Source organism: Trachypithecus francoisi, unplaced genomic scaffold (genome assembly GCF_009764315.1).
Source record: "Trachypithecus francoisi isolate TF-2019V2 unplaced genomic scaffold, Tfra_2.0 Lachesis_group8, whole genome shotgun sequence".
NCBI lineage: Eukaryota > Metazoa > Chordata > Mammalia > Primates > Cercopithecidae > Trachypithecus > Trachypithecus francoisi.
Window position 1 is genome coordinate 114,651,843 of NW_022681473.1, and position 22,346 is coordinate 114,674,188.

At 46.3% G+C, this 22,346-nt stretch overlaps 1 protein-coding gene and 2 long non-coding RNA genes across 5 annotated transcripts in view; 2 read left to right on the top strand and 1 right to left on the bottom strand.

Annotated features, from left to right (window-relative positions):
* The window catches only part of LOC117080849, an 85,192-nt gene extending 83,120 nt beyond the window's left edge, over window positions 1-2,072 (top strand). For both annotated transcript variants that reach the window (XR_004435986.1, XR_004435985.1), the window contains 3 exons: window positions 512-670; window positions 1,122-1,356; window positions 1,461-2,072. This is a non-coding gene — a long non-coding RNA (uncharacterized LOC117080849). The remainder of the gene's footprint in view (window positions 1-511; window positions 671-1,121; window positions 1,357-1,460) is intronic.
* Window positions 1-22,346, bottom strand: part of KIRREL3 (kirre like nephrin family adhesion molecule 3) — a 574,170-nt gene that overhangs the window by 263,690 nt on the left and 288,134 nt on the right. The gene's annotated exons all lie outside the window — the stretch shown is intronic.
* On the top strand, window positions 4,525-7,927 carry LOC117080853. Its single transcript, XR_004435992.1, has 3 exons — window positions 4,525-4,921; window positions 6,000-6,084; window positions 7,680-7,927. It is a non-coding gene; the product is annotated as an uncharacterized LOC117080853 (long non-coding RNA).

The window sequence follows — 22,346 nt, forward strand, 5'->3', positions numbered from 1 at the left end:
TGAGTCTTCAGAGTTTCTGGCTGCTTCTTGTCACCTGGCTCGATCTTACCTTGACACTCCCAAGTGTAGACATGCCTGATTATTCTATCCAAGCCCAGCTGGGAGATGGGAAGAGACATCTTGTTAGCCAGTTGCTCTGGTAGCTTGCATTGCAAGGGCCTGGCTTTTACACAGTTTTGCTTCAAGTCAGTGCAACTAGCTACCTGTCTTCCTGTCACTTTTCTCTGGCCACCTGAGTCTCAGCAGAGGCCCTCCTAAGACTGACAGGTTAGCACGGAAGGTATAATCTGCTAGTCAGATTTCACATGGCTGCTCAGGGAATCGGTGCCCTTGACAGGTAAGTGAATAAATATGGCAAGACATTTGCTATTAACTGCAAATGGCAAGCAGCATCTTAGAAAGCTAGTTAGTGAAACAGGGATGGGAGTGTGAGAGTTGATGCTTATTTTAGCCCCTGTTTATCTCCTGGCCTCACACTGCCTTCCTCTTGCTCGGACGTTTCCTCTTGCAGTATCTCCTAAGCCATTGGAGGAGGCCCGAGAAGAAAGCCATGACCCCCATTTGTGTGACTAAGATGTTTTCCCAGCATCAGTCTCTCAACCTCCCCAGCTTCAGCTGCACTACTTCAGAATGGGACCTCTCCTGGCTTTATCTACAGTGCAGACTATGTGTAAGATCAACTGACAGTGAGTGTTTATGTGCCTTAATTCATGTATCTGCTGATAGCTTATACTGCGTCTCTGTATTCTCCATCAGAAACCCGTACCTCAGCAGGGAAATTCTTTGAAGCCTAAACACTTAACTATTTCTTTGGCTCCAGGAAATGTTTGAAAGAAATTAGTTCTAAGTAGGGTTTTTTTGTTTTTTTTTTTTCCATTAGTTTCAGAGCAGTTTTAGGGCAAGAAAAATAATCCCCTTTTCTCAGTGGATGGATAATGATGGGAAGTCACCTCCCTTCCCCTGGGATTACTCTGGAAGGGCTGTGGTTGGGAAAATGTTACCTGGTTCTTTGGGGAAGGACGATGGTTTTGTGCCTTATGTTTTGGGGTTTTCTGGGTGTCCCTAGGCAACCATCTGTGAGAGCAAGTTTTCGTTACTGTGAACACCTTCTTTGGACTCAGGTGAACTCTCCAGTGGGCAAAGGAGGGAGTGCAGGCTTCTCTGACTAATCCCTGAACCAGCTAAGGGCAAGGCCTTAGAAAGTTTCATCTACATTCAAGAAGCTTTTATCTGATGTCGAGGAATCTTTACCACTAGCCGCTGTTGGGAATACAAGTGCACCTTTATGGCTGACAGTAAGCACTGGGGGGTTTTCTGTGAAATCCTTGTCATTTCTTTTACACACTTTCCTAGAAGGTGAGTTGTGCTCTTGTATATGCTCTTCACACTGTGCGAAGTCAGTTATGTGTGTGGCAAAGAACTTGCCTTGGTTTCTAAGTTGTTTTTCACTTTCTTTGCAGTGTCTTGATGAACGGAAGTTCTTAATTGGATTAAAGAAACACATATGGTCAATAAACATATGATGGGATATTCAACCTCATTAATAATCAGGGAAATGCATATCAAGGGCACAAGCGATACCAACCTCACGCACTCGGCTGTTAAGAGTATGGAAGTGTGACAATATCGGGTGTTGGAGGGAGTGTGGATCTGCAGAAGGTTTTGTACAGTGCTGATGGGAGGGCGAAATTGTACAGCCACTTCGTCATGATCTCGTAAAGCTGAGCATTCAAATGTTCCATCATCCATCAATCCCACTCTTAGGAAGTCAGGCCAGGGCAACTCTTTCTCATAGACACCAGCAGATATATATGAGAACGGTCATATCAGCACTATTCATATAAAGCAAAACTTGGGGGCAATACAAACATTCTCTGACAGGAGACTGGACCAATATACTGTGGTGTGCCTATATAATGGAATAATAAACCTCAGTCAAAATGAATGAACAATAGTCCCATGCAATAGTATCAATCAGTTTTAGTAGCAGAATTCAAGTGAAAAAAAGTCTCAGAAGAATGCATATTGCATGATACCCTTTGTATACAGTTAAAATAAATCCAAACTGAAAATTCTTTTTTTTAAAAAAAATATACGTAGCAGTGATAAAACTTTATTTGAAAAAGGGAAAGCAAGTCAATGGTGAGCATAAGATTCAAGAAAGTGCTTACTTACGTTGGGCAGAGGAAGAGAAAGAATGCATTGCAGATTGATGTTGCTGCTCTAGTTTTCTTGTTTGTTTGGTCATTTAAAGAATATTTATTATAGTATTAAAGAGAGATACATAAATGCAACAATAAAAAAGTCAAATAACCAGATTTAAAAAATAGGAAAAGGACTTGAATAGACATTTCTCCAAGGATGATTTAAAAATGGCCAAGAAGCATATGAAAAGATGTTAAACATCACTAATCATCAGAGAAATGCAAATCGAAATGATAGTGACGTATCACCTCACACCCATTATGATAGCCACTATAGAGAAAAGCCAGAAAATAGCAAATGTCGGCAAGAACAGGAGAAATTGGGACCCTTGTGCCCTGTTGGTGGTGTTGTAAAATGGTGCAACTGCTATGGACAACACAATAATGGCTCCTTAAAAAAATAAAAATAGACTACCATCTGATACAGCAATTCCACTGCTGAGTAGACATTCAGAAACATTAAAAGCAGAGTGTCGATTCACACACCCATGTTCACAGCCACACTATTCACAATAAATAGCTAAGAGGTGGAAACAGGCTGGGCACGGTGGTTCACACCTGTAATCCCAGCACTTTGGGAAGCTGAGGTGGGCGGATCACTTGAAGACAGGGTTCGAGACCAGTCTGGCCAACATGGAGAAACCCCGTGTCTATTAAAAATACAAAAATTAGCTTGGTGTGGTGGTACACACCTGTAGTCCCAGCTACTCAGGAGGCTGAGGCAGGAGGATTACTTGAACCCATGAGGTGGAGGTTGCAGTGAGCTGAGATTGCACCATTGCACTCCAGCCTGGGTGACAGACTGAGACTCTGTTTCAAAAAAAAAAAAGAGGTGGAAACAACCTAAATGTTCATCAATGCTGAACGGATAAACAAAATATAGTATATCCATACAATGGAATGTTCTTCAGCTTTAAAAAGGAAGGAAATCCTTCCACATGCTACAACATAGATGAACCTTGAGGACATTATGCTAAGTGAAATAAGCCAGCCACAAAAGGACAAATATTGTATGACTTCACTTCTATGAGGGTCTAACATCGATTCCTAGACAAACCAGAAAGTAGGATGTTCATTACCAGGGACAGGTGACCCCTCCTTGGATCTATTCGCTTTGCAATGTGACTCTGCAGCTCTTCCCACCAAGGGGGGGAGACTGTTTTCCCAGCCCTTGGATCTGAGCTGGCTTGGTGACTTGCTTTGGCCCATAGCCTTTGGTGGAAGTCAGGCTGTGCTGGTGCTGAGCCAAGGCCTCAGGACGCTCACGTGCTCCTGCTCATGCCCTTGGAAACCAGACACATGAGGTCATCTTAGACAGCCACTCCCTAGGTGACCCTCCAGGTGACCGCATATAGATGAGTGAGTGCAGTTAAATTCAGCTGTGCCAGGCCAGGTGCGGTGGCTCACGCCTGTAATCCTAGCACTTTGGGAGGCCGAGGTGGGAGGATCACGAGGTCAGGAGTTCACGACCAGCCTGGGCAACACAGTAAAACCCCATCTCTACTAAAATACAAAAAGAATTAGTTGGGCGTGGTGGTGCATGCCTGTAGTCCCAGCTACTTGGGAGGCTGCAGCAGGAGAGACGCTTAAACCTGGGAGGTGGACGCTGCAGTGAGCTGAGATTGCGCCATTGTATTCCAGCCTGGGTGACAGAGCAAGACTCTGTCTCAAAAAAAAAAAAAAAAAAAAGTCATAACGTGAAAAACTGGCTATCAGGAGATGAAGAATACATTTGAAAGTCAACAAGGAGTGAAAGAAACTCTGCTGGCATGCCATAAAAGCGTGCAAGTCATGGCAGGGGAACATGTAAGTGCGTTACATCTGTATGCACATGCATGTGAGTGTCTGTGACCACACACACACACACACACACACACACACTGATAGTCAGAGGAAGCCTCAAATCAGGCTGAGTTTCCAAAGGGAAAATCTCCTTTGTCCACCAGTGATAGCCTATTACATTAATGTAAATTGAGGCAGGATTACCTTCTAGTGATAAAGTCACATCTGGCAGCAGAGAAAAAAGTGACTGGAAAGGGACACATTTCCAAGCATGCTCTGGCCTGGGCTGCAGCCCCACTCCACGGAACACCTAGATTCACCTTTATAAAATCCAGGATCCTTCGGGCTCAGCCTCCTAGTCCTTGCCCCTTCCCCAGATCCCACCCCTGTCTGCCCACGTTGTCTTCTCGGGCCCTTGAAACTTAAGCCGGAAGTCTGGGCAGGCCAGTAGAGGAAGGAGTCGGGGCCCAGGCAGTCACAGGTCGAAGAGGTGGAGGGAAGCGGCCCAGCTCACAGTCACACCAGGACAACTTGGAAGTTGAATTGGCAAGTTGCGGCAGGAGATGGGAGCATGGGCTCCATCCCTAAGGGAGCCACATTCGTTTTTTTCCTTTCAAAGTCGTCAGGCAGTAAAAGAAAATTGCAGGGATGGGGAAATAATGAAAAAGGCTCTTTGTTTTCCCCCCAGTCCGAACTCCTAGCTCATCAAACCTTGGAAATGCTCACTGCAAATGGCTGTTCTTGTTTTATTGCTTATTTATGGGAATCTATTTAAAGTGAATTGCACTTTTCCATTGTATCCTAGTGAGCGTGTGCCGGAGTTGTGTCTCCCCTGGCTGTGGGGCTGTCTGGACTGGGGATTCTGTCTGATTGTGTCAGCATCACGCTCCGTGACATTTAAAAGTGGGGAAGGAAAATACTGCAGAGGAAGCAGGGTGAGCATGGAGAATGATTGCTCAGGCCTCCATCAGCTCCAGGCGGGTGCGGGGAATGCTGTTCTAGGGCAGGTTTGGGGGTGCTGACCAGGCCTTCACACAAAGAGGAATCTGCTCTTGTGGATGAAGGAATGGCGTGACAAATCAAACTTTAATCTGGCTCTGCTGTAAGCATTGTGACCTTCGGGCAGTTACTGACTTCTATGAGCCACCTTTTTTTAAAAAAAAAATTCTCTACAGAGAGGTGAATACTGGGCTGTTGTTAATAATAATGACGTAATTCATCATATATATGAGAGTGCTTACTTAGTATCAGGTAGATGCTCACTAAATGTAAAAGTCCCTTATAAGGGCAGCTGGAATGGGGACTGGAAGAGATAGGGAAGCCCCTAACGTATCTTCATTTTCTTAACCCGTGCCTTTTGACCCAAAAAGAATGAAGGCTCCCTCACTCCTTTGCTTTGATCGGGAGATGAGATGCAAGGCTCAATGCCTAGAATGCTCTGCAGCAGGGGTCAGCAAACTGGCCGAATCGGCTGCTGTTCCTGTAACTAAAGCATTATGGGAATCCATCCCTCACCCTCGACTGTCTGCGAGCCATCTATGACAGTTTTCTTGCTACAGCGGCAGAGCGGAGTAGGTGTGAAAGAGATCATGGGGCCCACAAAGCCCTAAGTATTTACTTTTTCACCCTTTACAGAAAAAGTTTGCCAATCCCTGCTCTAATTCACTGGTATCTTGGGGTTCTCCTATCTGTGTGATCAGAAGGTCTGCGCCTCAGAGAAAGGAAGCAGCAACTTGTCCAAGATCACAAAGTTTGTGTTTGAGTTAGAACTGCAATCCGGTTTCCTGATTCCTGGCCCAATGCTTTTTCATTGCTTAACCGTACCATGTACCATTTCACAGAGACCCCAACGCCTTTGGGATTAGCTTTACCGAAAAAAAAAAAGAAAAAAAAAATCTGTAAGTCACTTGGCATCTGAGCTCCATTTGATCAGTAAAGTTGGCATTAATCCCTCCCACATTTCCCAAGGCCCCACCTTCTAGAACCCTGCTCACCGCACCACTGTCTCTCCAGGCTCAGCAAATACTTCTGGAGACACCGAAGTGTCCTTGTCCTGAAATCTTTGTGAGTCAGCTGCACTGATTCCTGCTCCAGGAAGGTGAGGGCCAATTCCCTGGTGAAGGGCCATCTGCCTGTGTCTGGCTGCCTGTCTGTGGGCTTTCGTGGCTCGGGGGCTCTGCTGCATTGGGAGAGGGAGCTGGGACAGAGCTCTGAGAGAGGCCATGAGGCAGGGAGGGGGTTTGATTCCTGAAGAATCTTCCTTTCCCCATGAAGACAAGCAAGCTGATGGCCACAGCCTGGAAAACTTTATTTTTAAATTTATTTTTGGTGGGGAAAGAGTTGGGTTCGCTTTAATTCATGGCAACCTCCCCAGTTCCCTGACACTGCTGCCTCCTCATATGCCTTGCTAAGAAAGCCTGGATGGGCCGGGCGAGGTGGCTTATGCCTGTAATCCTAGCACTTTGGGAGGCCGAGGCCGGTGGATCACCTGAGGTCAGGAGTTCAAGACCAGCCTGACCAACATGGTAAAATCCCATCTCCACTAAAAATACAAAAAAAATTAGCTGGACATGGTGGCATGTGCCTGTAGTCCCAACTACTTGGGAGGCTGAGGTATGAGAATTGCCTGAACCTGGGTAGCAGAGGTTGCAGTGAGCCAACATCCTGCCACTATACTCCAGCCTGGGCGACTGAGCAAGATTCTATCTCAATTTAAAAAAAAAAAAAAAAAAGCCTGGAAGGCCTAGTGCTTGCTTCTTGCTTAATTTACCCTTCTCCCTTTCTTTGAACCTTCTCCTCCTTGGTTCCCTAGTGTGGTTAATGGTGACATCATTCATCCAATTTCTTATTCTGTAACTTCCGAGTTACCCTTAACTCCTGCCTTTCCCCCATCCCTAGCCTCCTATCAGATACCACAAGCAGCCTGCAAACTCCCACAGTTGTACTCAGGCACATGGCCTCTTGCCTCGACTTCTGGCCCCATCGTCCAACCCATCTTCCAGCCTCCAGGCAGGTCCTCACCTCTGCCATCCTCCACGTGATCCCCAAACATTGCTGATCAACACACCACAGCTGTAATCCACAGAGGCGCCCCAGTACCGAGAGGGTGGCTCAAACCACGTTGCATGGCTCATAAGGCCCTTGGCGAGTTGACATCAGGCTCCCTCTCCCCCAAAGCCACACCGTCTTCCTGCAGGCACCGCCAGTGGACACACCGAACACCCATCTTGTCCAAACACACTGCGCCTCTACATACAAAGGGCAGGAGCTAGACTGTGGAATGAGCTTGACCAGGGCTTACATCCAGACACTGCTGTACCACTTGCTTCCCCCGGGCAGATTGTCTTCCCTTTCTGAGCCTCAGTTTCTTAATCTGTGTTAACGGAGACTACCTAAGAGCTGCCCTGAGGATTATGTGGTGTAATGCACTTAAACGGGACAACAAAAATGCACTAAATAAGTGTCATCTCCTTCCTTTCCAGCCTCTGCCTGCACAAACCCACTGTTCCTTCTGCTCAGGGCGCTCTGCCCTGCAACTCTGCCTTCTTTGGGCTGCGGCCTAGCATGCTCCCCTCAGCCTCCTTGCCAATGAAGGCTTGGTCACTTCCTCCACTGTTCCCCCAGACCTGTGTTCACCTGGCTCACAGCCCTCCTTAATTACAATTGTAATTGTTTATGTGCTTGTTTATGCAGGAGATGACAGGACTAAGAAGGCAGGACTTCCTCTATTGCCCTAGGCCCTGGGGTGAACTGCAGCCAGCACTGGCCTTGCTGGCTCACTGCACAGCGTGGGTACTCAGTCTCTGACTTGTGCAAGCCACTCAACCCCTAGGAACCTGTTTTCTTATCTGGAACACGAGGGTAATAGTTCCCAGTTGCTAAAGCTTTTCCCACAGACCCTGACTCAGAGGAGATGTTCAATGAATGTTGGTTCTACTCTACCTTTCCAGTGCTGAGTCCTGTGACTGTGATACAGTTGATGCTCAGTGGCTCTTTGTTTAATGAATGAATACATGAATAGTGATGAGAGACGAGGCCCCAGGACCTGTAGCTTTGGATCCAAAAGAGGTGGGAAGATTTAGACCAACCCTAAAAACCTGAACTCAGGTAAAAGTGGCTCTTTCCTCCCAGTCCAAATCACAGATCCTAAATGCTCATCCAGCCTCACTTGCCAGGGACTCAGCTTCTCCTGGGGCCTCCGGGTGGGTCCCATGATTGCTCTGGTCACCTCCCTATTATTGGATATTAATCAAGTCCTACTCAGGCTACAAACAAGCAGCCGTGCTCTTGACAGGGGTCTGAGGATCTTTGCTGGGGATGAGGGAAGCGGGAGGAAGGGAGAGTGAAGGAAGAAGAGAGGGGAAGAGATGAGAAGAGAGAGTGCAGGGAGGCTCAGAGACCGAGCAAGTGCCAAGAAGGGAAGATGGCAACGCTGGTGAAGTCTGAACAAATGCAAAGTCAAGCACAATAATAATTTGGGCAAAATGGCAAATGGCACAGCTGAGGAGGAAATAGCATTGTGAATGTAAAAAGTCCTAAATGGAGCGCAGATGGGAGGGAAAAGTGTAATCTTCTGGAAAAGCCTCTAATTGTCTGCCCACACTAATAATTTCAGCAAACGCTCCCTCTCTCCCTCCTGCGTATAATTACACCATTCCATCTGTCTATCAGCAGGTTTTTTACTGTGCCTTACTGCTACCACGTTCTCATGCTCACGGAGAGATGAGGAGTTTTTGAAGATTTAAGAATCCTTCTGACACATATCCTGAAGAAAAGACACTCAGGAGAGACAAATCCCTCTCCCAGGCCTGCTAAGACTCTATTTTAAAAAGTCGTATAATCTCTCCAAATGCTATCATGGAGGCCAAAGGAGGCAGGACCACATGGTCCCTCCACCTTGGGTGTTCTCATCTGCCGGCTTGTCTTAGTAGGTCAGCTCTGGAGAGACCACAGGTCAGGGGCTGCAGGGAGAAAGGGGCTGGCAGAGACACCGGTCCGTGCATCCCGCAGGTGGCAGGCCGTGAGAGCATCTGCTCAGGCCTATCCCTTTAGAGTGTCTTAGGTGTCAAGGCCAGGGTTCTGCTGCATGAGGAGGAAGAGGAATGCAAATGGAAGAGAAGAAGCCAGCCAGGAGTGGTGGGGGAGGGTCTGTGGCCATGCATTAGCTCAGCTCAGCTGGCCTGGGGAGCGCTGCCCAGCGCCCACATCCAGGGCTCCAGTGACTCCAACTGCCATTGGCTTCTCTCCCTGCTCTGGCAGTGAGTCCCAGAGAAGACAGGTGGCCTTGTGCACAGAGCCCAGTAGGAAAGGCTCCAGGTTTCCCGCCCAAGTCACTGCCCTTGGTGCAGGAGGTACAGAGCTTCTCATTTGCTTGCTGCACGGGCAGGAGCTGAGATCTTAGGGGGCTGGGAGGTGCCTGCATGTTCTTCATCAGGGAGTTTTCTTTTCATGTGAAAAGTCACACCCCAGCTCTTCTCCCTTTCCTTTCCCATAAGTGGGTCCTAAGTAGTTACTGGGAGGGGTGCCAGGAGAGAGGCAGGACAGGTCAAAAAGGGGAATGAAGGCCAATGCCCCCAAGAGGATCTTGAAGGCTGAGAGGTGTGACGGTGGCAGTGGGTGCCACGAGGTGTGACCTACTCGCCAGATGTGGACTGGGCCAAGGAGACGACACACACAGGCGATTATGACAGAGCCAGAGCCCCCCATCCAGCTTGTCCTCACACAGCCCGATATCATAACTGCATCTTCCCCAGAATTGCTGAGTGGATGGGGAGAAGAGTTGACTCACATCACAATTCATTCGACAAATATTGATAGTGTTCCCACAAGGTGCGGTAAAGGCTGAATACAACACGTTTCCAATTCTCCAGGGCAGCAACAGCTAATAGAAATATAACACGAGCTGCAGCTGCAATTTTAAATTTTCTAGTAGCCACATTCAATGAGTAAAAAGAAATGTGAAATTTATTTGAATAGTATGTTTTATTTTAGTAATATTTCAAAATATTATTAATTCAATATATTATAATTACAAAATTATTTGTTATCTATTTTACCTTTTTTTTAGGTAATAAGGCTTCAAAGCCTGGTATATATTTATATTTCCAGCATACTTCAATTTGAGCTGGCCATGCTTCAAGCGCTCACTGCCACATGTGGCTAGTGATGAGTGTATTAGATGGTATCGATCTAGAGCTTACTAAGGAGAAAAAATTGTATGTATAATTAGAATTATAGTATGTGCATTACTATTATTATAGTTTAAGCCCGGAAAGTAATTTGCTAAATACTTTCACATACATTATCTCTGATCTTAGCAATTTTGTGAGATGATTAGTTACTGATATTCTTTATCAGATACATAAAAATGAGGCCAGACATGGTGGCTCATGTGTGTGATCCCAGCACTTTGGGAGGCTGAGGTGGGAGGATCGCTTGAGTTCAGGGGTTTGAGACCAGCCTGAGCAACAAAGTGGGACCCCCATCTTTACAAAAAATTAAAAAATTCATTGAGTGTGGTGGCTCGTGCCTGTGGTCCCAGCTACACGGGAGATCGAGGCAGGAAGATGGCTTGATCCCAGGAGGTTGAGGCTGCAGTGAACTATGTTTGTGCCACTGCAGACCAGCCTAGGTGACAGAGCAAAAGCCTGTCTCAAATAAAAAAAAAAAAAGAAAAGATTCAGAGAACTGAAGTGACTTGTGACTTCAGAGCACTAACTTGATATCCTTATTTCCTACTTTCTGAAACAAGTACAGGTACACACACATGTTTCTGCACGACTCAGTATGGCACATTGGACGAGGCAGCATACCACCTTATTTTCCCCTTCATTACAGCTGCTTTCTTCTTAAGAACCCTCTGGAGAATAGCACTGGAAAACTATGTGAAGTCACCACACTGTGTTCCACACACAATTATTAGGCTGGTGCAAAAGCACTTGGGGTTTTTGCAATTACTTTTAATGGCAAAACTGCAATTACTTTTGCACTAATCTAACATCTCCCTTTACTAATCTCTGCTGCTGTCTCCAGATCAGCTGAGGCCCCACCTTTGGCCAATCCTCTGCCTCCTAGACTTTCTGGCAGACCCCATTCTCAGAAGGCTGGGGAGTGGGCCTCAGGAAGCAGCCGGGCTCTGGGGAGCTCAGGCATTGTCTTTTCTGGGAGACTTATCCCGCTCTTCAGCCGGTGACACCTCCCCCCCCGTAACCCCCTCCCCGCCCCACAGTGTGCCACAGGCCTGACTTTGTGGTGGGCAAACAGCTCTCTGAGATCTTCTTTACAGGCATTCACCCCCCACACCCTCCTCAGCAGTCTTGGGCTAATGAGCTCAGTTCCTTTAAACCCAGCTCCTGCCTCAGCCCTTCTCAGAGACTTATATCCGGCCACGTAGACAAAGCCAGAATTAAGGCCTCCAGATTTATTTCATTTAACGAGAACCCACAAAGCCAGCCCAGTAGCCCATTCATCCCAAAATAGCTTCTGAAAGCCTGAACATACGTCAGTGTCTCTTTGCAGAAACCACACTGCCTTGCCATGAAAGGGCCATTTGAAAAAGGTAGCTACAATGAAATTATCTCAATGCATTTCAATCACTTTGCAACATCAAGGTTCATTTCTCAGTAACACTCTCTTTGACAATAAATGAATTGCGTGATTGGTGTGTGTATGCGTGTGTGCATGTGTGTGGCACCCCTTCGTGATGAATTCCTGGATATGCCAACGTTACAAGTGATGGGCCTTTGCATCCATCTCTCAACATAAATCCCCAGCATCAACGTGACATGTTGAGCAGCACTGAGCCCCCTGGATTCTCTCAGTCTTGGTGGGAGAGGGAGTGGGGGCTGTGTTCGCGCTGTTACAAAGGACTTCTAAGAGGAACAGCAGGGAGGAAGCTGGGCAGAAACGGTCTGAATCAACAATTCTTTCTTCTTGGTGGCTTGGAGCTTGCGATCTCTCAGCCTGTGTCCCATCATCATGAAACTGAAGAATCCTTGGAAAGTCATTGGGTTGGGTACTTTTAGAAGTAGAGTCTTTTCTGTTCTGCTTAGAGACTCTCATGGCATGCTACAGAGAAAAGAGGAGCAGAGGCCCACAGAACTCCTTTCACCAGAGAAGGCAGTGAGGAGGTCAGAGGGTGGAGGAGATGGGCTGGGACCTCCTAGGGCAGCACCTGGGTGGAGTCCTGGAGCCACTCCCAGCCTGGGGAGAAGCCCTGCCCCTACTGTTTGCTAGAAGAATTTGGACAAATCCTTCTCTGCCCTGTACCTTAGGTTTTCCATCTATAAAGAGGGAAGACAACCATCCTATGGAGGTGCCATAAAAGATTCTTAGGGGGAGCTTAAAAGGTTCTTTAGGTGCTAGTCAAGTCCTGGGGTCTAGATTTGTCGTTAACTTGCTGTGTGGTCTTGGGCAAGTTACTTAACACTTGTTAGGTCTCCTTCCTTTCTTTATAACAGGGTAATAACCTACCTCCCTATTCACTTATGAGTAAAGCAGAGTGGCTGTGAGAATGGGCCTGGAGCCACAGATACCTGACTGTAAATCTGAGCTCTGCTCCATCATCTAGGGAATTCTGCTAAGGTCTCTGTCTCCTGTCCAAACCTTCATCTGTAGACAGGAGCAAATCCTCTCTATCTTGTAGATTTGTTGTGAGAATTTAATGATAATGCATGTAAAATGCCTAGCAGGGGCCTGTCACATAGAATGTACCCTATTGATGGTAGCTGCAGGTATATTACAAGGTTGTGCTGAAAAACCAATGAAAGAAAGCAATCTTTCCTTGAAAAATGCACAGAACTCCACAAATCTATGACATCATGATGATTATGATTATTGTTGCAAATGTCACATCTTCATGTGAAGTCGAGGTAGGCATTAGCCACACTGTTCCCATTACTCAAACCCCGGATGCTCCAATGACAGAGACTCCGCTGACAGGCTGACGTCAGGGAGAGGTGGAGGAGGGCAGAGCTCCCAACCCTTGGCTTTCACCAGCTTCCTCTCACCGTGGAGCCCTAAGGCCTCAGCAGACATGCTGCCTTCTTTTCAGAACAAAGCACAGCAAAACAAAACACACAGCAGCTGCTGAATGGAAAACACTTGCACTCTAGAAAGGCTGGCAGATTCCCTGCCTCGTCCCACCCTGCAACGACAGGGCCCTCTCTGCCCAGCCACCTCCTGGCGCACCCCGCTGTATCTCTGATCACACTTTAAATGTGCACCCTAGGAGGTGGATGGTCTGCAGAGAGTGTGTGTGTCTGACCTGAGGCCTGTGGTCTTCTGAAGAAAGATCAACGGGACTGGGTGCCATCCTGTGCCCAAGCTGTTCCCAGGAGGAGAAAGCCTGTAGCAGGGGAACAAGCCCCCATTCTGCCTCCACTCATTGCAAGGTCAGCCAGCTGCAGGCTCTCCTCCGGCTGGGCCCCTGAGGCAGTTGTTGCTTTTTCCTCTTGAGGAGTCTTTTTATTTTCAGAGTGGCAGGGAGGACGGTTTGTGGTGAGTGTGGACCTACGTGAGAAGGGTGAATAGTAGATGGCATATTCTCTGGGCTCTGAATCCTGGTCAGGTGGGGGGTGGCTGGGCTGGGACAGGAGACACTGTAAAGAGCCAGGAGACCTGGATTCCTTCCAGCTGTGCTGCTTCCTGCCATTTACTCCATCTGACCTACTTCACAGGCTGGGCTGCTGTGGGCGGCTGCGGCAGGCTGTGCACTGCACAAGGCCAAGGCTTGCCATTTGCACGGTCTGTGGATGAATGGTGTTCCTGAGAGCTGTTCTCTGAAGCAGCTTTGCTCACGGGGTGCTTGCGAGCAGCAAACAGAATCGTCATCTTCATCACCAGGAGCAATGACTTTCCAATGATTGATCAGTTGTTATGTGCCAGGCTCTGTGCTAAGTGCTTTGCATTTTATCCTCCCCTCTACCCTCTATCAGGCAAGTTCTGTTATTATCTCACCCCCATTTTATAAGTGAGAAGACGGAGGCCAGAGGGATTACGTGATCGGTCAGAGGTCAGTCAGATTGTGAGTGATGGGGCTATAATCTGAATGCTGGGCTGGCTGACTCCTAAGTTCACACTTAGTCTTCATTCATGATACAAAAGAGATGTCTGTTTTCCTGAGGCCCACGGGCAGGGGAGGCAGGACTCCTAAGCCTGGGCCCTCTGACTCACTGGGCCAGTGTTTCCGTGCCAGAAACCCTGTCTCAGAGGGCAGGAAAGAAAATGGGGAGTCCTTGCAGAATGTGGCTGGATCCTTCTCTTTTGGCTCTGTCATCCTTGTCTTGGGACGTCCCCCCAACACAGGCTGTGAATCTCACTCAACGGCCGGTGCTGGCAGCGGTTATGCTGGGGACGTCTACATATCTTGCGTTCCTCCCCTTTCTCAGAAAGGAAGAAGAAATGGAATTGTCTGTCAGATTGCTTGAACTCACTCTCTGGAGTCACTGTGCCCATCTTTTCAGAGATGTTGCTACCAGAATCACCACCCCCCTTCTCTTATTTATATACACTCACACAATTAGATATAACTATATTCACACATAGCCACATGTTACAACTTGAACTTAGCACCTGCTCTTGATATGTATGCCCAGAAGGCTGTCACACAATCCTGCACACACCCACACATTTGCACATGCCATTCCAGCTGAGCAACATGTATTTACACAGCACATATATTTGCATCATATCCATTCATGTGCATGCATGTGCACAGCTGTTTCCCTTAACTGCAGAATCAAGTGAGCACAGCAGCACAGAACAACAGCTGGTAGGAGGCATGTTTGTCGGGTGTGGGGAGTGCAGGAGAGGAGGTGGAGTGGGGCCAGAAAGAAGTGAGTACCAGCAGAACAGAGGCTTGCAAAAGACTGCAGCAACCAGTCCCAGCTGACTGCAGGGGCTCACAGTCTTGCTGCTTAGAATGTCTGTCTGAGAGACCTTGGTGGAGTGCAGCTTCAGCTTTTGGGGCACAGTTCTGCAGGGTTTTTCTCTAGGAGGCTGTCCTGTTTGTGTTGTGTGTCCCTGCACATGTTCGTATCTGGCTCAGGCTGACTCTCTATACACAGACAGGGCTCTATTTGTGGATGTCTTGGTTCTCATGAGTTGTGGCTAAGTGAGGAAGTCCGAGCCTCTCCTGATGCCCATGCTTCCAGGATGGCTCCTGGCTGTCTGTGTTAGCAGGTCACTTTTGGGCTAGCTGCCTATACCAGTCCAAAGGCTTGATACAGGAACCATATCAGAACTGGTGACAAAACAAGCTGGGGGGCTCCTAAAGGAAGATATTGGGATTCTCCATAGGCCATCACCCAAAGGGAAGCAGTATTCTCCTCCTCCGACCATGCCATGGGATGAAAGCCTCTGCCCTTTATGTCTGGCCAGCTTGCTAAAAACTATCAGCCAGCTCTAGGCAGCTCCAGAGCTGTATGATTGGAGTGGGAGGACTCTCGGGTCAGAACTGTATTTGTGGGTGGTAAATTTATAGCTCACCCACTGAATATAGCTTTTTATGGCTCAATACATACGTTTGGTTTTCTTAAAAAAAGATTTTCTTAATTCAAAAAATGTACACATTTATAGTAAGAATACAAACAGTACAAAGATGTCAGTCCTTTTCCACTGGTGCCAAAATTATAAACAGTTTATTTGCATCATTCTGCAAATTTTATCTGTCTTTGTGATATGATTTGGATGTCTGTCCTCTTCAAATCTCATATTGAAATGTGATCCCCAGTGTTGAAGGTGGGGCCTGGTGGGAGGTGATTGGGCCATGAGGTTCCGCTCCCTCAGGAACGGTTTGGTGCTAACCTCTTGGTGATAAGTGAGTTCTTGCTTAGTTAGTTCACATGAGATCTGGTTGTTTAAAAGTCTGGTACTTCTCCTTCCCTCTCTCTTGCACCTTCTCTCCCCATGTGATATGCCTGCTCCCGCTTCACCTTCTGCCATGATTGGAAGCTTCCTGAGGCCTCACCAGAAGCTGAGAAGATACTGGCACCATGCTTCCTGTACAGCCTGCAGAACTGTGAGCCAATCCTTTTCTTTATAAATTACCCTGCCTCAGGTATTTCTTTATAATAATGTAAGAATGGTCTAACACTATGTATGTGCAAGTGTATATGCGTATGCAATGTATAGCCATGTGTATGTGCATAAATGGAAAATGCACTGTGGTAAGTTACAGGTGGCTACAAACACTTACCACTCCTCCCAGAAAGAGGTGGAGGCTACCTCCCCTGTTTTAGAACTGCCATGGCACTGTGACTTGCCTTGACCACTAAAATGTGGAGGAAGTGATGCTGTGGTAACTTCTGGGAAAAACTTGAAGAGATTTGCTGTTTCTGCTTGCAGGCACTTAGAATGTTTCTTTTCAGAATCTGGCCACTATGCTGTGAGAAGCCTACCTCACATGGAAATACAAGAGGAAAATGGAGGCACTGGCCAAAAACATAAGCCAAGCTCCTAGTCAACAGCCAGTGCTGATTGTCAGCCATGTGAGTGAACCATTAGGGCCTTCTAGCCCAGTCAAGCCTTCAGGTGACTGCAGCTGCCGATGTCACCATAAGGAGCAGGTAAACCACTCAAGTGAACATTGCCAAGCCACAGAACCATGAAAGACCGTACGTGGTGGGTTTTATTTTCAGTGGCTATATTTTGCGATAGTTTGTTACATAGAAATAGAGAACTGAAACATGAAGATTTATGTGATTCATTTAAATAAATATCCAATAATTTGCTGATTGGCTATACCATTTTCTTTTTAATCAATACCACACTTAATAGGTAAATGTACAGCTATGTGTATAATGGAAAGTGTACTGGGGACATGCAAACATCCTTTCAGTACATTTAGGTTTTTATCTAGTTATTTGCAAAAACGCAGCAATAGACATCCTGTGTGTGGATATTGTTCACATTTATAAATATATACTTCTAGGTTAAATTTCTAGAAACAAAATGCTTAGTAAATGACATGCAAATTTAAAATTTTAATAGATATTGCCAAATTTTCTTCCAAAGGTACCATGCTACCAATGATATGAATGTGCCTGATTCCCCACTTCCTTGTACACAGGGCATGGAGATATGCTCAAACCTTTCATCTTCCCTTGTGTAATAAATTTTTAAAAATAATTTATTTTGCTTTTCTTCAATAACAGTTGAAGTGGTTCATCTTTTGATATGTTTATAAGCTATATTTCTCTTTTTCTGTAAACGTCTTTTGCCCATTTTTCTACTGGTTCATAAGAGCTTTCTTCTGTGTTGAATTTTAATAATTCCTTTTCCTTTTTGAATTGTAAGAACTCTCAGATGACAAATGAAAGAAATTAGTTCTTTATCAGTCATTTGTGCTACACATTTTTTTTTCCACAGATTGTTTTTTGACTTTTTTTTTTTTTTTTTTAAAGAGACGAGAACTCACTCTGTCACCCAGACTGGAGTGCAATGGTAACCATAGCTCACTGCCATCTCCACCTCCTAGGCTCCAGGCTGGAGTGCAATGGTAACCATAGCTCACTGCCATCTCAACCTCCTAGGCTCCAGGCTGGAGTGCAATGGTAACCATAGCTCACTGCCTTCTCAACCTCCTAGGCTCCAGGCTGGAGTGCAATGGTAACCATAGCTCACTGCCATCTCAACCTCCTAGGCTCAAGCAATCCTCTTGGCTCAGCCTCTCGACCAGCTGGGACTACAGGTGCATGCCACCACACTTGGCTAATTTTTAAATGTTTTTGTAGCGATGGGGACCTTGCCCAGGCTGGTCTTGAATTCCTGGCCTCAGGTGATCCTCTCACCTCAGCCTCTCAAAGTGTTTGGATTGCAGACGTGAGACACCTCATCCGTGTCTTTTATGTCTTTTTTTTTTTTTTTTTTTTTTTGGCTTTTGACTGTGCATACACTCACACACGTATACATCTGACACATTTTATTTTTGTCTGATTTTATGGTTTTGTCTTTCATCCAGGTGGAGTTTGTCTTGCTACAAAGGGTGAGGAAGGGATCCTGTCTAATTTTTTCTCCACAAATGTTGGGCCAGTTGCCCATAGCCTTCATTGATCATTGATCTATCCCCCAGTGCTTCAAAACACTACTTGGTCATATACTATCTGCCCAGGTATATATTTGGGCCTATGTCTATACCCTATGTCAGTCCATTGCTCTCTCTGTCCATATGTCAATACTGAAGGCTGCTTCTTAGCCTTTTCAGTCTGCATTTCCTCTGAGACTGCAGTTTGCTCTTGGAGCCAGGGGCTAAGGTACTCAGCCTGTACTGCCAGTCCCGGATAGAATGTTTCCATTTAAATTCTAATCTAACTCATTCTTTTTCCCCTGTGGATTCTTCTCAGCACTTCTTTAGAAAGTCTCCTTTCCCTGGGTCATGGGTCCCAGACTACAAAAATTCCTTCCCATAATGGCTCTTAAGTGCTTCTTCTAGATCCTTGTGATGAGCTTTTTTTTTTTTTTTTTTTTTTTTTTTTTTTTTTTTTTTGGCTTTCCTAGGAATCCTTCCACTCTGGGCCAAAACTTCACCCTTCTTGCCTCCCCTGAGAAAGCAGTTCTCTTTTTGTGGGCCATCCCCACACATTCATTCTCTTGCCTGTTCGCTCGCTTGCAGTATTACCTGGGGTAGTGGGGTCAAGTTGGTGGAGGGTGAAATGGGCGATTGACAGTACTCTCCTCCCCATCCCTGAACCAGGTGATGATCTCCATAGGTCCCAGAGCCTCCCTGTGCCATTTGATCAGAAAGAAACACACCCAATATTCCTCTTCCACTGACTTTTCCCATGTGAAAGGACTCCCTTGTCAGGGAGTCAGAAATATCCATGCCGCCTGAAAGCTCATCTGCCTGTGCCGCTGCTTTTTCCTGGCAGTTTACAATGTTATATGGCCACCAAAGCGAGCAAAATGCGGATGTGAAGTCAAGCATCTGAGAAGGCTCAGAAAGTCTGAATAAGCAAAACTGGAATAACAATGTCTTCCTCACCAAGGGCATTTAGCCAGAAAAGTGCTCTGCTTAGGAATTCTATTTGTTTTTCTCTTGGAAAATGGGGAAGTAGATCTGTAATTCAGCTGTGAATACCCTATTTTCTTTGGAGGGGAAGACTGGAAATAGAGTCCTTTATCTCAGATCTCAAACCCTGGCCCAAGGCACACAAGACCAGGAGTCATCACCATCAGTAGCAACAGCTTAATTAACAAGTTGCAGTTCCCACGTGGGTTCTGGGGTGGGGAAAGAAGGAGGGCGTGCGGCTCAATGTCCAGGAGAGGCACCAGCGAACTAGAGAGCCAAGAGCGGCACTCCCAGCTGGGCACTCCTTGCTGATGGACCGGGACCTCCTCTCCCATTTCTCCAGGGCCTCCAGGGCCCTGCCGCACATTCAGCATGACCTCTGAGGAGTTCACAAACCTTCCTCCCTCCGCTCTCCAGCTCCCGTTTCTATCAAATGCACCAATCACCACTAAGCCAGGTCTAAGGCCATAGGATCAGCTATGATCTCTCTCTTTCTTTTTCATCCTCCTCTCCTCATAACCAAACTGTCATTAAACCCAGTGTTTCTTCCTTCAGGGTGTTTCTTGAATTGGTTTCTTCTCTATCCCAATGTTACTGTCCTGATCCGTGCTAATCCAACAGTTTCTGCCCCCAACCAAGGACAACCTGTGTTATCACGGCCAGGTGGATCTTTCTAGAACACCAAGCTCAGCGTATCCCTTCTGATCAACAGAGAAGGAGAGCAGAGCCTACACTGCGCTGGGCCACGGTGTTACGCTCTGTGCTTATTTCTCATTTAATACCGTCAACGACCACATGAAGTGTGTTTGATTATCCTTAAGCAAAAAGGTCAAGAGATTATTAGATCAATTTCAAGTACCCTTCCTGGCATTCAAAACTCTCCCCAAAATATGGGTGCCTTGACTAGTTGGCTTTATCATCTCCTCTATCCCAAGATGACCTCTGGGGTTCCAATCAGTCCTATCTCTTCCCTGGGAGTAGGGGTGGAGGGGCAGCACCTCCGGGCAGAAGATGCAGCCAAACAGGAAAGACAGAGTTCACGCCTAACTGGCTAAAGTACGGCAAACACCTGCTAATGAGTGCTGGTGGCAGTGATAGGGAGAAGACTGAACTGAGCCCCCAACATTCATATGCCCCAATACTTCAGAATGTGTCTCTATTTGGAGATAGGGTCTTTAAAGAGGTGATTCAGTGAAAATGAGGTCATTAGGGTGGGTCCTAATCCTGCATAACTGGTGTCCTTATAAAAAGAGAAAATTTGGACACAAAGAGGTACAGAGGGAAGACCATGTGAAGATGAGGGAAGGCAGACATCTGTAAGCCAAGGGGAGGCCTCAGGAGAAACCCACCCTGCAGACACCTCCATCTCAGACCTCCCACCTCCAGAATTGTGAGAAAGTAAGTTTCTGTTGTTTAAGCCACAAGACTGTAGTATTTTGTTATAGCAGCCCAGGGAAACTAATATGGGAGGCCAGGCAGGCATTGTCCAAGGGAGCTGGAGAGGCTGAGCACCGGGGCACGACGGTAGGTAATGATGTGAGCTACCTTTACCGAACATCTTCTATACAGCAAGCACCAGGCTACTCTGTGAACATTCTGCATTCATTATCTCTAATCTTCACACATGGCCTGCCAGGAAGTTACTGTCACAGTCATTTTAGAGATACAAGATCCAAAGCTCAGGGTGGAAAGAAATATCCCTAGGAGATATACATAATGAGTATCAAGTCTGACACTGGAATCCCAATCTCCTCCTCACTAAGCCCATGCTCATTCTACTATTCTGTCCTGTGTCCATCAGCAGATGGGCTGGCAGTGGTGGACCCCAGACCTGTCCACAGGCAGCAGGGCCCTGACCACCAGGTGGCTTCTCGGAGCAGTGCTTTGTCTTAGGGAGGCGTGTTCACCGAACTCATGAGGTCAGAATACAGGACTTCACAAAGCTGAGGAGAGAAGGGAGGTAGCTAGCTCACTGTGGCACCCTATTCTTCCCGTTGAGCCCTCCCCTCTTCCTGTTTAAGTTCAGCGTGGTTCCGGAAGTACCTGAGTGGGAAGTAGCTTTAGCTTCCCAACACCGTTCAATAGCATTCAAGTAACCCTTCATGGCACGCCGAGATTCCTAAGGAGATGAGAAGGCAGTCTTGAAAGCTCCAGTTAACGTGTATGCAGATGGAAGCTTGGAGAACTATTTTGCTAAATGATGCACCCTGTGAATAGCCATCGCCCTCCATATATACTAGGGCAGGAGCCCCTTCTCTGTCCTCAGCTGGGGACCCCTCTCATCCCACTTGGACTCAGAGTCCCCGGTGCCCCGAAGGAAAACAAATCAGCCTCACTTATAATTAAGTGTCTCAAATAAAGGTTTGTTTTAGGCTAAATAAGAAAAGTGATTCCAAGTCAAGCAGATCACAATTGATTATTAAGAACAGAACTACTACAGTTTGACAACTGCCACAAACATGAATCTTATTTGGGAGTTGCTAAACCTCAATAAATACCACTTTAATAATTAATTAATATCAATTATTAAATATTAATATATTTAATAATTATATTTATTAACACAATTAATAATTATATTTATTAATATTTATTAATATATCATTATATATTTTAATATATTTATTAAATAATAAACAATATATTTATTAAAAATTAATATTAATAATAATTAATAAATATTAACAATAATTTAATTAATACATGACTGTAGTCTCCACCTGATAGGCCTCTTCACAATGTGCAGGCTGTGATGAGGATGGTGGCTGCCGGGACAGCCAAGGGCAGCTAGGTTTCAGGTGTCCCCTCCTTGGAACAAGGAGAACTAAGTTCACTTTCCCCCAAGAAAAATCTGTGGTCTACACGGATCAAGCTAACCATGGAATCATCAAACACTCTGAGTATTCAGGTTACCAACAGTGACTGCAGGAGAATCTAAAGTGCTTTTGGATCCTGAGAGAAAAGTCTCTGCTCCATCTTTTTATGGATCCAGTGGGTGGCAGAAGGAATGGAGTTACTGCAATATGACAATCTCCATCCTGCCTGATGCGCGAGCACATAACTGCCCAAGTTTCAAGAGAATTCTGGATATAATTTATTATATAAGCCTGTAATCCCAGCACTTTGGGAGGCCAAGGCAAGTGGATCACCTGAGGTCAGGAGTTTGAGACCAGCCTGGCCAATATGGTGAAACCCCTGCCTCTACTAAAAATACAAAAATTAGCTGGGTGTGGTGGCTCACGCCTATAATCCCAGCTACTTGGGAGGCTGAGGCATGAGAATCACTTGAACCCAGGAGGCAGAGGTTGCACTGAACTGAGATCACGCCACTGCACTCCAGCCTAGGTGACAGA